This window comes from Pan troglodytes, chromosome 8, assembly GCF_028858775.2.
Source record: "Pan troglodytes isolate AG18354 chromosome 8, NHGRI_mPanTro3-v2.0_pri, whole genome shotgun sequence".
Classification (NCBI taxonomy): Eukaryota; Metazoa; Chordata; class Mammalia; order Primates; family Hominidae; genus Pan; species Pan troglodytes.
In genome coordinates this window covers 87,763,168-87,777,173 of record NC_072406.2, presented here as the reverse complement: position 1 = coordinate 87,777,173, position 14,006 = coordinate 87,763,168, and the positions used below count along the sequence as shown (strand labels likewise).

Genomic DNA, 14,006 nt, shown 5'->3' with positions numbered 1-14,006 from the left:
TCTAGTCTCTGGTTATCCAAGCCAACCAAGATACATATTTTCTATCAAGTTATCTATCTTCCCACATGGCACAGGCTGAAGGCTGTACTCAAGAGAAAACCTGTAGAAAATGAGAAATTCACCCTAAGCCTTTCCCTTCTTCCAAGAGTCAGCTCCCCTTCCGGTAGCTGCCTGCATCTTCTCCCTTAGTAATCATGTAAGAAAAGTGTGGTTGCTCCATAGTTTTCTCTAGAACTCTCTCATAGGGCCATGGAGAGCAGACAGCCCAGGGCCCACCAAACTCCTCCCCATCAGAATCAGAGACTGTCCCTTCTCATCAGATACCCATGGATTCTTAAATCCCAGCCCCTCAGGACTAACTGAAAAGGACCAGTAGATCATCCTGTCCCATCTCCTATGGAGGAGAACAAGAATCCCCTCCACCCTGGCTGATATTCTGCTTAAATCTCTCTACTGACAAGAGTATACAACTTTAAGGAAATATAAAAAGAAAAGTAAATGACTTGGACACATTACATACTTCATTTCTTTTCATCTACTCAATCATCCTTTAATGAAAGTATTATCATCCTCATTTTACAGATGAGGAAACTAGGCCTCAAAGAAAGATGTTAACTTGCCTATGTTCTCTCTTCTAGAAAATAGTACAGCCAGGTTTTGAATTTTGGTCACTACAACTCTAAAAGCTCACATCCGTTCCACATTGTCTATCCCACTTTCAACGTCTTTAAACATTGGCAAGTTCTTTCTTAGATTAAACTGAAGTCTGCCACCTTATAATTACCATCATTAGCTGTAATTCATAATTCTAGATTGGGAGCTCCTAAGAGTAGTGATAGGAACGCATTTGTCTTTGCATTCCTAGTACCTAGCACAGAGGAGGGGCTAAATAACTGATCAGTTAATTGATTAATGCCATTAGAAATGTCAGGTAAAAGTCTACACCTACCTCATCACATCAATCTCACAGCTATGTACAGTGACTATCATACACCACGTTCCTCTCTCCAACATCATTTCTCTTCTGCAGTATAAATGTTCCTTGTTCGTTTCATTGCTTCCCATTTGGAAGGATTTCTAGAATCCTCCTGATCACCCTGGACACACTGCAACTGACCAGTGTCACTTAAAATATCATCTAGGAATTCCATTACTTCTCAGGATGCAGAAAACTACAAATAAGCATCACTCCCATACTAAAAGGAAAAAGCCAGATAATCTACAAAATCATAACTTTTCTCCAACCCATCAGAGAGCTGAGGTTGCAAGGCAAATGGTGAACTTAATATCAAAGTGTGACTACTCCCTCCAAGAATAGATAGAACACACAAAGCATTTCTTCTTTAGCAGACGACAGATTGAAAAGGTAGCCATCAAAAAAGTAAATAAAAAAACAGCTAACATTTTAACAAATTTTTTAATGTTGGATATGGGCTAACAAGAAAGTTTAGAATTCCCAAGAGCCCCAGCCACAAGGAGAGTCTGCACTCACTCCTCATTTTTTTCCCCATGGTGCTCACAAGAGAGATTAAGACCAAACAACAGATAAAAGAGAGCCCCCTACACTGTGCACAGGCATGAAATCTTGCCTACTTCCCAGGCCCTTCTCTCATAAAAAAGAGAAGTCATAAGCCACTAAGGAGGAAGCCACTTCCTCCTTAAAAGGTGCGCTTTAACTAAAGGAGAGATAGAAGCAAAATATGTCTGCCTCTGGGTGAAGGGGTAGAAAACCTTTTCAGTTACAGAATCTTGCATAGATATAGAGGCCTGCTGCCCTGGAGGAGGGACAGAAAATGCTCTCCTACCCAAGAGTCCCAACAAATATGAGACAGAAAAAGTCTCATACCTGGGACCCAGATACACAGGGCCTACCTAAGACTAAGATCCTCCACCACACCACAAGCTTCATACTGAGTAATAAGCAACAGCAGTCTAGCCCTCAAAGAGGGGCAACAGCATTGAGAGAGACCCATTCTCTAGAGTAAGCATATGGGACCAGCTGAAAGCTGAGGATGAAATGGAAACTTGAGGAAAACCCTTCATCTCTCCAGGCTCACCACTAAGCAAAGGTAGCAGCAAGCCACCGCTGGAAGAATTTGAAGCTGTCATAGAACAAAACTCAGATCTAGCTCAATTACTGACTGCATTGACTCAACTACCCACACTAACATCCTAACAGAAGAGTCTCCATTTCCAAGCATAAATACTATTTGCCTCAGTCTCTACTGTTATTTTATATGCATTATCTGGCATTGAATCAAAAATTATCAGACAAAAAGCAAGAAAAAAAATGAAGACTCGGCCGGGCGCGGTGGCTCACGCCTGTAATCCCAGCACTTTGGGAGGCCGAGGTGGGCGGATCACGAGGTCAGGAGATCGAGACCATCCTGGCTAACACGGTGAAACCCCGTCTCTACTAAAAATACAAAAAATTAGCCGGGCGTGGTAGCGGGCGCCTGTAGTCCCAGCTACTCGGGAGGCTGAGGCAGGAGAATGGCGTGAACCCAGGAGGCGGAGCTTGCAGTGAGCCGAGATCGCGCCACTGCACTCCAGCCTGGGCGACAGAGCGAGACTCCGTCTCAAAAAAAAAAAAAAAAAAAAAAAAATGAAGACTCTTGGTCAAAAGATAAAGTAGTCAACATTACCAGGAACAGATGTGATGCAGATGTTAAAATTATCAGATAGGGACTTAAAATAACTATAATTAAGTTTTTAAACTAGAGAAAAAGGTAGACAACATGAATGAATAAATAATTGTAAAAGAGAAATGGAAACTTTTTCTTTAAAATGAGTCAAATGGAAAGGCTAGAAATAAAAAGGATAACAAAAAGGAAGAATTTCATCATAAGGTTTATCAACAAACTGAACACAGCAGAGAAAATGATTTACAAACTTGAAGATAGGTGAGTAGAAATGATCCAAAATAATAACAAGGAAAAAAAAAGCATATGAGAGCTATAGGATAATAGTAAACAGTATAACATATATTTTGAATTCCAAAAGTAGGAGAGAGAGAAAAGGAAGCAGAAAAAAAAAGTTTGAAGAGATAATAGCTACGAATTTTCCAAAATTAATTAAAAAGAGCAAACCACAGTTCAAAGAACCTCAGAAAACCCCAAGTAGGGGATGAGGGGTAGAAGTGGTCAGGCACTTGTATCTTTGATTTTTAGTAGTTTACTATGATGGGGTGGATGGCACACCTCATCATAGTAAAACTACTAAAAACCAAGGATACAGTGAAAATTTTGAAAGCAGCCAGAGGGGGAAAAAAAAAAAAAAAACACAGAACAAAGCTAAGAATGACAGCACACTGCTCAACAGAAAGAATGCAATGCAAAAGAAAATGGAATGATACCATTAAAGCACTGACAGAAAAAACTGTCCACATGGAATTCTATACAAAGTGAAAGTATCTGCTAAAAAATGAAGGTAAGATAAAGAATTTTTCAGACACACAGAAACTGAAAAAATTCATTGCCAACATACCATACTATGATGATGTTAAAGAAAGACCTCAGGCAGGAGTCTGGTACTAGAAGGAAATTCAGATCTACAGAAAGAAAGAGCTCTAGAAATGATTAAAATGTGGATAATAAAAGACAGATTGTTTTTATTTCTTTCTTTATATTTTTTAAAGACACGGTCTAACTCTGTTGTCTAGGCAGGGTCTAACTCTGTTGCCCAGGCTGGAGTGCAGTGGTGCAATCACAGCTCACTGAATCCTTGACCTCCTGGGCTCAGGCAATCCTCCTATCTCAGTCTACCAAGAGGCTGGAACTACAGGTTTGAGCCACCACACCCAGCTAATATTTTTTTTAACGTTTTGTAGAGAATGGGTCTCACTATGTTGCCCAGGCTGGTCTCAAACTCCTGGCCTCAAGCGATCCTCTCACCTAAGCCTCCCAAAGTGCTGGGATTACAGGCATAAGCCACAGTGCCCAGCAAGTTTTTTCTTAATTTTAGCCTCTCAAAAAAAATAGCTGACTCAATGTGGCACATATACACCATGGAATACTATGCAGCCATAAAAATGGATGAGTTCATGTCCTTTGCAGGGACATGCATGACGCTGGAAACCATCATTCTCAGCAAAGTAACACAAGAACAGAAAACCAAACACCACATGTTCTCATTCATAAGTGGAAGTTGAACAATTAGAACACATGGACACAGGGAGGGGAACATCACACACTGGGGCCTGTTGGGGGATGGGGGCTAGGGGAGGGGTAGCATTAGAAGACATACATAATGTAGATGATGGGTTAATGAGTGCAGCAAACCACCATGGCACGTGTATACCTATGTAACAAACCCGTATGTTCTGCACACGTACCCCAGAACTTAAAGTATTATAAAAAATAAATAAATAAATAAGTATCAAGTAAGCCAGGCCCTCCATGTTCTTACTTTTTAGTGCTTCTACACCTACATATCTCCTGGTAAGCTTGAACCACACTTTCTTTTGTTGCTCTACTTGTGTTCATACTGTTCTATTTCTGTGGAACATCCTTCCTCAAATCCTAGGTATAAAAAAAAGATAGCTGACTGCAAAATATATTTAGTTTGCAAATAGGTTAAACTAGAAAAAATTTAAACAGAATATTTTCATTTTCCTATTAATCAAGTAAAAAAAACATTTTCCCAGGTTAAAAAAAAAAGATAATTGCTGTCTAAAGAAAAGATAGTACCAATGATCAGTAGAGTTTATAACATATGTAAAAGTAAAATGTAAGACAATAGAACAAAGGATGGAAAGGAGAAAATGGAAGAGTACCACTGTAAGATTCTTAAACTATACATAAAGCAAAGTATTATCTGAAGGTAAACTGTGTTAAATATATATACTGTACACCCTAAAGCAATCACTAGAACATTTTTAAAAGGAGTAAACTTATAAGCCAGTGGTGGAGATGAAATGAAATCATAAATATATACAAATAATTCAAAAGAAGGCAGGAAAAGAAGGAAATAGAGAACATATAAGACAAATAGAAAACAATTTGCAAAATGGTAGACTCAAAACCAACTATACCAATAGTTACATTAATGATAAATGGCCTAAACATTCCAAATTAAAAAGCAGATATAATCAGACTAGTTATGAAAGCAAGACCTGACTATATGCTCTCTAAAAGAAATTCATTATAAATATAAACACAGAGACATACATTAACAGTGAAAAAATAGATACAACACAAACATTACACAAAAACTCCAGTCTCTATAACAACATAATACAAAGTAGGTTTCAGAACAAGGAATATGTTTAGGAACAAAGACTCAGTTCATCAAGAAGATATAACTAATGTATATGTATGCATCTAACAACAGAGTTCCAAAATACATAAAGAAAAATCTGATCAAACTGAAAGAAGTAGACAAAAACCAGGAAGAATAGGAGACTTGAATACTCCTCTCTTAGTAATTTATATAAAAAGTAGATCAAAAGTAAGTAAGGATATAGAAGCCTGAACAACACTATCAACCAAATTGAATTAATTGACATCTATAGAAGATTCCAACCAACAATAGCAGAATCCACATTCTTTTGAAGGGCCCATGGAACACTCACTAAGACAGACTAGTTTCTGAGCAAATGTTTATAGCTGCTTATTCAAAATAGCTAAAACTTTAAACAGTCCAAACAGCCATCAAATGGTGAACGTGTCAAGAATTGTGGTACATTCACACAATAGAATACTACTCAACAATAAAAAGAAACAAACTAGGGATACATGCAACTACATGGATGAATCTCAAAAGCATTATGCTAAGTGAAAGAAACTAGGCACACAAAAGGGTGAATACTGTATGATTCCATTTTTATGACATTCTGGGGATAGGCAAAGCCACTGAGACAATAATTACATCAGTGCATGCCATGAGCCAAGGAAGGAGAAAGGAGATTGAAAAGTGGGCACAAGGAAACTTTTTATGGTGATAAAAATGTTACGTCTTGATTATGATGATGGTGGTCACATGACTGTATGCATTTGTCAAAAATCATCTGTGCACTTAGAAAGGGAATTAATTGTGCATAAATTATATCTCACTAAATCTGACTTCAAAGATAAAAAATAACCTGAAGCAGTGGCATGTACCTGTAGTCTCAACTACTCAGGAGGCTGAGGCAGGAGGATCACTTTAGCCCAGGAGTCTGAGGTTGTAGTATGCTGTGACTGTGCCTGTGAATAACCTAGACAATGTAGCAATACCTTGTCTCTAAAAATATATACAAATAAATAAAATTTAAAACAAATTTAAATACAGTGGTCTGTTGGTATGGGAGATTGGTTCCAGGACACCCCACAAATACCAAAATCTAAGCACGCTCAAGTCCTTTACAGGCAGCCCTTCATATGTGCAGGATCTGCATTCCAGATCAAACATCCCAATATTCAATTGATTGAATATTCTGAGCAAATGTTTATTGCTGCTTATTCAAAATAGCTAAAACTTTAAACAATCCAAACAGCCATCAAATGGTGAACATGTCAAGAATTCTGATACATTCACACAATAGAATACTACTCAACAATAAAAAGAAACGAGCTAGTAATACATGCAACCACATGGATGAATCTCAAAAGCATTATGCTTTTGAGTGAAAGAAACTAGGCACACAAAAGGGTGAATACTGTATGATTCCATTTCAGATTGAATATTCAATTTGTAGTTGGTTGAATTGGTGGATGCAAAACCAGTGGATATACAGGGCCAACTGTACCATTATCCAAGATAGGAAATTGTAGTAATAAACTAATAACAGTAATAATAAATAACTCTTAACATGGTCAGATCAACATAGGTCTTGACTAACCTTCCTGGAAAAGACTTTTTGAGGAGTTACCTCCTTCTGTTGCCTCAAATGGAACTTCACTGAGCTCCTGGCTCCATTACAGATAGGTCTATACAACCCGAGTATATATATTTCCAACAGATACTTAGATCTTTTTTATAGGCCAGAGATCAAAGAGATAAGAAATATTACATATTTCAATAACATGAAGGAATATGAAAATTCATTTTCATGTTTGTAATGAGCCACCCAGCATCTGGTTCTGAGTTGTTCTGCTTAAGAATGCAGAGAGTTCAAAAAGGAGTTCTGAGAAGCAGAAGACCATCTGGGGCTCCTGTGCTGAAAATAGGAACTACCCCTCATTGTTTAAGATACTGTGGGATGTCCAGGTCAGAAGGAACCTAACTAGCAAGGAAGGAGGCCTAGGCTGGGTCCTACACTCCCAGAGTATTAAAATTAAAGTTCCTCACTGTTGCATGGGAAAGGAACTCCCAAAACTCTCCCTTGGGCAAATCCAGGACACAGAGTGGCCTTCTAGCATAGAAAGAAGATGCTAGCTAATGATACCAGTACCTTGCTTGCTTGTTTCTTCCAAGGGAAGTCAATACTGGACACTATTTTCATTGCTAAAGGTTAATCTGCAAAAATATTAAATGCCATCTTGCTCTAAAGAAGATTCTTTGGAAAAGTTCACAACATTGCTACCAAACCCAAAATAACTTTCTTAATCAACCGTTAAGGGCTCCCAATAGGCCACCTCTAGAGAAACATTTGTCCCTGGAGTGTTTTTTTGTTTTTTTTTTTTTCTTTTAAATGCTGTCCTTCACCACTATGTTTATACTTTCCACAAAGGTACAGAATGATTAATGCTGAAAAATAAATATGAAAAGCCTTACAATCAAATTAGGAGAGCACTTGATAAAATAAGCCCTCTTCTTGTGAGTAATTTGAAACAATAACTGTTTTTCATTACAATCTCAGCTCCCAGCAGGTCCTACATAAACCAAGCCAGCTGCAGTTCAAGAAAAGGTCCAAAGGAGGACCCACTCAAGGTGAGGATAAATCACAATTGTGATCACAGACCAGGTTTCTATCTTTTTTATTCCCTTTAATAAATTGGGCTTGACCTGAAACTCCAAGAAAGTTAATTTATAACAGCCAAAATAATTTTTTTTACGTAACAGCCCACCTTTCTTTTTCTTTTAAACTTAAACCATTATGACAAATGGAGATTTATTACATACTATAAACACATGTGGCTTGAGCACTGGTATTTAGTCTGGAAACTCAGATGGGGCAGTAAGCTGCTGCTGCAATCAGGAAATGCCATGTGACATTCTTGATAAAGACGAAACACACACACATTCCACAGCACTTATTGTGGCCACAGTGGTTTTGGCCATTGTGTGGGCACCACAGCCCCAGTGCAGGGCTGTGAAGTGAAAGATGATTCAGCAGACCAAGGAAAGATACTCCTGTCAGAGCCACAGTCACTTGAGTCAGAAAAGTCTTCACAAGGGCCACCAGAGTCTTTAATTAGAGATGAGCAAAGAAAACCAGCTTCCCAAGACATTTCTCTCACATAGGCCTGGTCTTCTCCTCCTTATCCATGCCTAAAATAACCCTACAAGTGGTTCACGTGTTTTGGTCCAGAGATACTCAGTAATGCTACACAGAACCATCCTGAAACATGAAGTTGGGTGCACTGATGAATAAATAGAATCTTGGGTGCACTGATGAATAAATAGAATCTTGGGTGATCCTTCTCCCTTCCCTTGGCCAGGCTGAAATGATCTATTTCTTCTCAACTGATCATTCTTGTAGTCCTCACTGGCAACAAGCACTAGGTGATTTAACAGCTAAGCAGGGTTCTCTGGAAGGTCATATTAACTGGTGGTTAAAGACATGAACTTTGGAGCCAATCCTAGCTCCACCACTTTCCCAAACCATCTAAACCTAAGTTTTTCCATCTGTAAAATGGGAATATTGAAGTACCCTATGTGTCTGTGGGGAGGATTCAGTGAAATAATACATGTATATCACATAGATTTACATAGATTTAACATTATTAAAAATGTAGAGATTCACTATCATAATCTGAATAGCCACTTAATGGTACAATTAATAGCTATCAGTAATGATTATTATTAATAAACTTTCCATATGTGTAGGTCTTCTCTCCGGACTACAATAAAAGTCCCTTGGGGCAGAAACTCCATTATTACACTTCTTTTGCCTTGCTTATAATTCCAATGCATAAGCAACTTATTAATGAATACTCAATCACATCACTTCTACCATTAAAAAGATTTTATTATAATTTTGTAAAACAGAAACTAGTAGAAAAAAATACAGATAAAAAGGAAAAACTGCAATCATCCTTGATCCCAACACTAGAAATAACCAGTTGATATTCTGATGTATAGTCTTCTCTTCTTTTTTTCTATGCATACATATGTTTATTTCAAAATACAATTGGGATCAATAGTGTACACAGTGTTTCATAACCTACTTTTTAAGCTTATGAATAGTTCATAGATATTTTCCTCTACCATTAAACATTCTTCAAAAACATGATCTTTGAAGGCAGCAAGGTCTACTGTTCTATGGTTACATCCCCCACTGTCCTCACCCACCATCTTGCAAATGGAGAATGCTTGAAACACTATAGCTCAGTAAAATCACTGAAACCAGAAAATGAGTGTGGAATCAGTTGGCACCATGCCCAACACTGGTCAACACTCAGTAAATGTTCTCTCATTCCTCCTCTGGGTGTCTATTGTCTTTAAAGAAACTTCATGAAAGATTCCAACTTACACCATAAAATAAGGCTTCCCAGCACCAAAAGAGCAGAAGCCCAAGACCTTCTGGATAAAGCTTCTGCTCATTCCATTTGGTTCCCGGCACAAGATTTTGGATAACCATCATAACAGAGTTCCTGTGAGTTTCATGGTCGTTATAAACTATAATCCTACTTAACTCTTCCTAAGACCTTCCAGAATCCAGAGCTCTCACACTGGAATTTTTGTCACTAAATATTTCTCTAATTATTTCAGACATGTTGGACTCTCCTTACTAACCAGATTTAAGTTCTAGACCATGAAGCTTAATACTGTAAGCTGAAACAAGCTTAATACTGCAGAGAATACAGGACTTAGGGTCAGGAGACCTGGGTTCTAGTCCCAACTTTGACTCTTACCAGCTATCATCATTTTGGGTAATCTCCCCTCTCTGGGGCTCAGTTTTCTCATCTGCAAAATGTTAGTAAGATAATCTCCAAGATTCATGTCACCACCTTTAGGACGGCAACCAATTTCTACATAGTTGTCATATATTAACTAAGGTCTAGTGTAAGCCAGACACCTATTATGTCCACAGTGTCCTATGATATCAGTACTGTCACTTGTCACATGTAGCAGAGAAAGAAACTGAGGCTTAGAAAGGTTAAGCAACAAGCCCAAAGTCTGCAGTATAACCATCATCTTGATCCAAGTGTGTGTCTAAAGCCTATGGTAACAACCAGGAAGCTGCACAATTCTCAAATCTTTTTCTTTCTGCCCAACCCCCCAGACCAGCTCCAAACTCTCCGTAACACTTGATTAACAGATTGTAGTTTCTGACTTAATTGATGGACTTTTACCAAGATCTCATTTCTATATGTCATAGTGCTAAACAAAAAAGACATTTCAGACGTGATAATTATTTGTTGTGGGAGCTGTCCTGTGCATTGTTGGACGTTAAGCACATTCCTGGCTTCCCCGGACTACATACCAGCAGCAACCACCCCACCCCAAGTTATGACAAATCAAATGTCTCCAAAGAGTGGGGGAGAATGCCTCCCCACACTGAGAACCGCTTCTCTGAAACAAAACATACTGAAAACACACGAAAAATAATAAAGACAAAAGAATAAAAGCATTGGGTTAATACCTACACAAATAGTAAAAACAGAAATGTAATCAAATAATCAAATGAGATTCTAACAGCACATCCCTACTTTAAAACATCTGACTTAGTGGTGAGCTTGCACTAAATGAGAATAACACTACGATCAAAAGGACAAGTTGTATACCTTAAATGTATACCATTTTTATTCATCAATTATACCTCAATAAAGCTCAAAAATGAAAACATTTCGATTGTTTCTCCTTAAAATGAAACATTGCTTATTATAGAGATTTCAAATCATGCAGAAAAAAAAAACAAAAAAGTTTTTTAAACACACACAAAAAAAGAATAACATTACAGCAATGCAGCAGGAAGTGTTTATACTCTTGCCCCAGTGCTTAAGGTCAGGGGAGGGCCAACTCTTTTGACAGCTGGGATCATGCAAGAGGCAGTACCTTCCTCTCTAAGTCATAGGCAGTGAATAGGAAGACAAGAAAAACTGTCTTTTGAGCACCCTATATCCAAGTCAGAATTCTGAAGGTTTTTTCCAGTAGATCCAATGCTATAATGGTTAGGTTCTCAGGCTAGCCTAAAAAATTCCACTTACCCAAAATAATCCTTTTCATTTTGCAGAAATAAATTTTGTGAGATAGTTTAGAAACCTACCATCATTTAGTCCTCCATTTTTTAAGAATAATTCTAAATATGTACTACCAATTCACAATAAATGTAGGGAGTTAGGGACTAAATGTAAGGTAAATAAACACAGCCAAATCTTTTCTCTACCTATTCTCCCAGAAGTTCCATTAATACTAATCTGTATCTTTTCTCGTAGGTTCACCATCAAAACTTATCAAATGAGTGTGAAGACACACACATGGACACAAACACACACACAAACGCATGTGCATGAAGCTTCATTTCTGAAGTGAATCTGTAGTTGAGTTTTTAAGGATGTCCCTGGCACTCCTTTGAAGTTGGTTCTTGGTGTGAAACGATGGACACAGGTGGGGTGAGGGACCCAAACTTTAAACATGCCAGAAAGCACAAGCCACAGCAAGGAAGCACATTCAGGGACACTCGTATCAGAATTAGTAAGTTTCTGTCACTGATAGGAGTGAAAATCCAGAGGAGTGAAAATCATCAGGGACATTTCGGCTTACTGTCATGTTTCATAGACAAAATTACATTCCAGGAAGAAAGGAGTAAGGGGAGAAGGGAGAGGAGGTGTAGGGAGGGAGGAAAAGCTGCACAAAAGTTCTGAAATATATCAATGTCCAGAAATGGGAAAGGAAAAAAATAAAAATAAATCTTTGGAGAATTTTAAAAACATGAAATAAAATATCTATCTTATTTCAGAATCCTGGAGTAAATAATATTTCTGATGTTCCCATAGAGAGTCAAATCCGGCCAGCAAAACAAACACAAATACAAATAAATACTGGGCTGGTGAATTAGGGAAGGTACACAGAGGAATTTAAAAATAGGACGAGGGTTTTGTTCAGAAATGGGATCCTTCCTCTCTCGTCCTCCCCACTTCCATTTTTTTCCTTGAAGTAAAATCCATTATTTTGAAAACACCATTTGAAACCCTAAAGAAATAGCAAAACACAGTATTGTGGTATTCCAAAGTAATATCTCTTGTTTATAACCATATAAATTTAGCCCCTGGCACTACAGGGCTTATATAATAGAATAGAGTTATTTTAACAGCGCCCTGTTAAAGAAGAAGCAAAATGTTCAGCTCATTTTCTCCAGTGGGAGGGACCCATGGCCTCATGCGAGAGAGGGAACATGCCTAAGTCATTACTGCGGGAAAGCAATCCGTCAAAGCCAGGTTGCTCTGGCATGGCCAGCACCACTGGTGAGATCAGAGAGGCAGCCTCTGCTTGCAATTACCAGGGAAGGACCTTGGCTCTAGGCAGCCTGCTATCAATTACTACCCTGGCCTCACGCTTGGACTTGTCAATTTCCCAGTGTCTTCTGTTTTGTAACAGTAAGAAAAAGGGCTCCTCCTGACTGATTCTTGGAAGTTTCTCATGTGTTGTGTCACTCCTCGGTGTCATTAACAATTCAATTAAAATTTCACAGCACACAGGCAGGCTGCGCCAGACAGGGGCAGGAAGGGGCCTGGTAGAGGAGATTTCCGAAGGGCCTGCAATGGGGCCACGTTGGATCAAGCGAAACCAATCTTGAAATTTCTTTGATTTCTCAAGTCAGGCCTGCATGTGTCTCCCATATGACATGACGCTGGCTGTCATCTTGACAGGACGACATGTTTGATATTCTCACCCCATTGGGGGTGTAGTGATGGAAAGGAATTTTAGGCTGGCTAGAAACAAAAATCTTGTACTATTTCACTAAATGTTTTGGCTCCACAATAGATAATTATAAATATTCGCAATCAGCTCTCTTAATCTACAGTGAGTTCTAGAAACTTCTTTTTCTCTATTTGTTTTTTTATTGGGTCCCTCAATTTTCTTGCTTTTCAGGGTGGGGTTGTCTAGAAGAAATGAGAGACAGAGCATCAATCACAATTAAATTCTTCAGGAAGGTAAGATGACTAGGAATGCTAAACAGGATGGCTGGAAACAAGAAAGACTTGCTACTGTCATTATTAACTCTGTGAAAGTGCAAACACTCCTTTGTCTTGCTGAATGATGGAGCTACACACGCTCACGTGCTTTTAAGCGTCCCAAGGGTTTAGGGAAAAACCAGAAAAAAAAAGTTTCAGGCTTAAGACTTCTGAGGCAGCTTTCTCTCTAACCCCCTCAATGAGTTTAGTCATGCAAGGAAAGATTCTTTAAAGTTACCAAAGACTTTGTTTAATGCCCAAGAAAATGCAGACTGTCAGCACCCTTTGTCAGGTTTTGGTGGCTTAAGTCCATTCTCCAATACACTGGTGACCCTCCACCCTCATTCACTAGTTTCTTTTTGACATCAAGCGCTGGATAATTGTTTGATTTCCTTCTAGGTAAAAGGAGATTAAATGCCCAGCTGCAACAGCTGACACACAAAAGGGAAAATATAGTTTAACCACCATATTTATCAAGATAATTTTTCTTCCACACACTGATTAATAACATTAGCCAACATCCCCTTTGGCTTGGGGAGAGAGAGGTGGGGAGAGACATGTCCCCCTCAGAGTATCAGAAACAGGAGTTGACAGTTCAAGGCAAAAATGATTTGCATGTAAATTCTGATCAAAAGCAAGTCTGCACCCTGAAGTTGTCAAGTTTTGCTACCAATTTGACACTTAAATGGGCTATAGCAAAACTTGATTTAAACTGAAGAGGAAAAAAACATGGCAACTCAATTA

The 14,006-nt window shown here is 38.4% G+C and overlaps 1 protein-coding gene and 1 non-coding gene across 9 annotated transcripts in view; both read right to left on the bottom strand.

The window, feature by feature from the left end:
- LRMDA (leucine rich melanocyte differentiation associated) overlaps positions 1–14,006 on the bottom strand; it is a 1,132,554-nt gene that overhangs the window by 1,003,451 nt on the left and 115,097 nt on the right. The window lies entirely within an intron of this gene.
- Positions 3,141–3,236, bottom strand: MIR606 (microRNA mir-606). The gene has a single exon (NR_036033.1). It is a non-coding gene; the product is annotated as a microRNA mir-606 (primary transcript).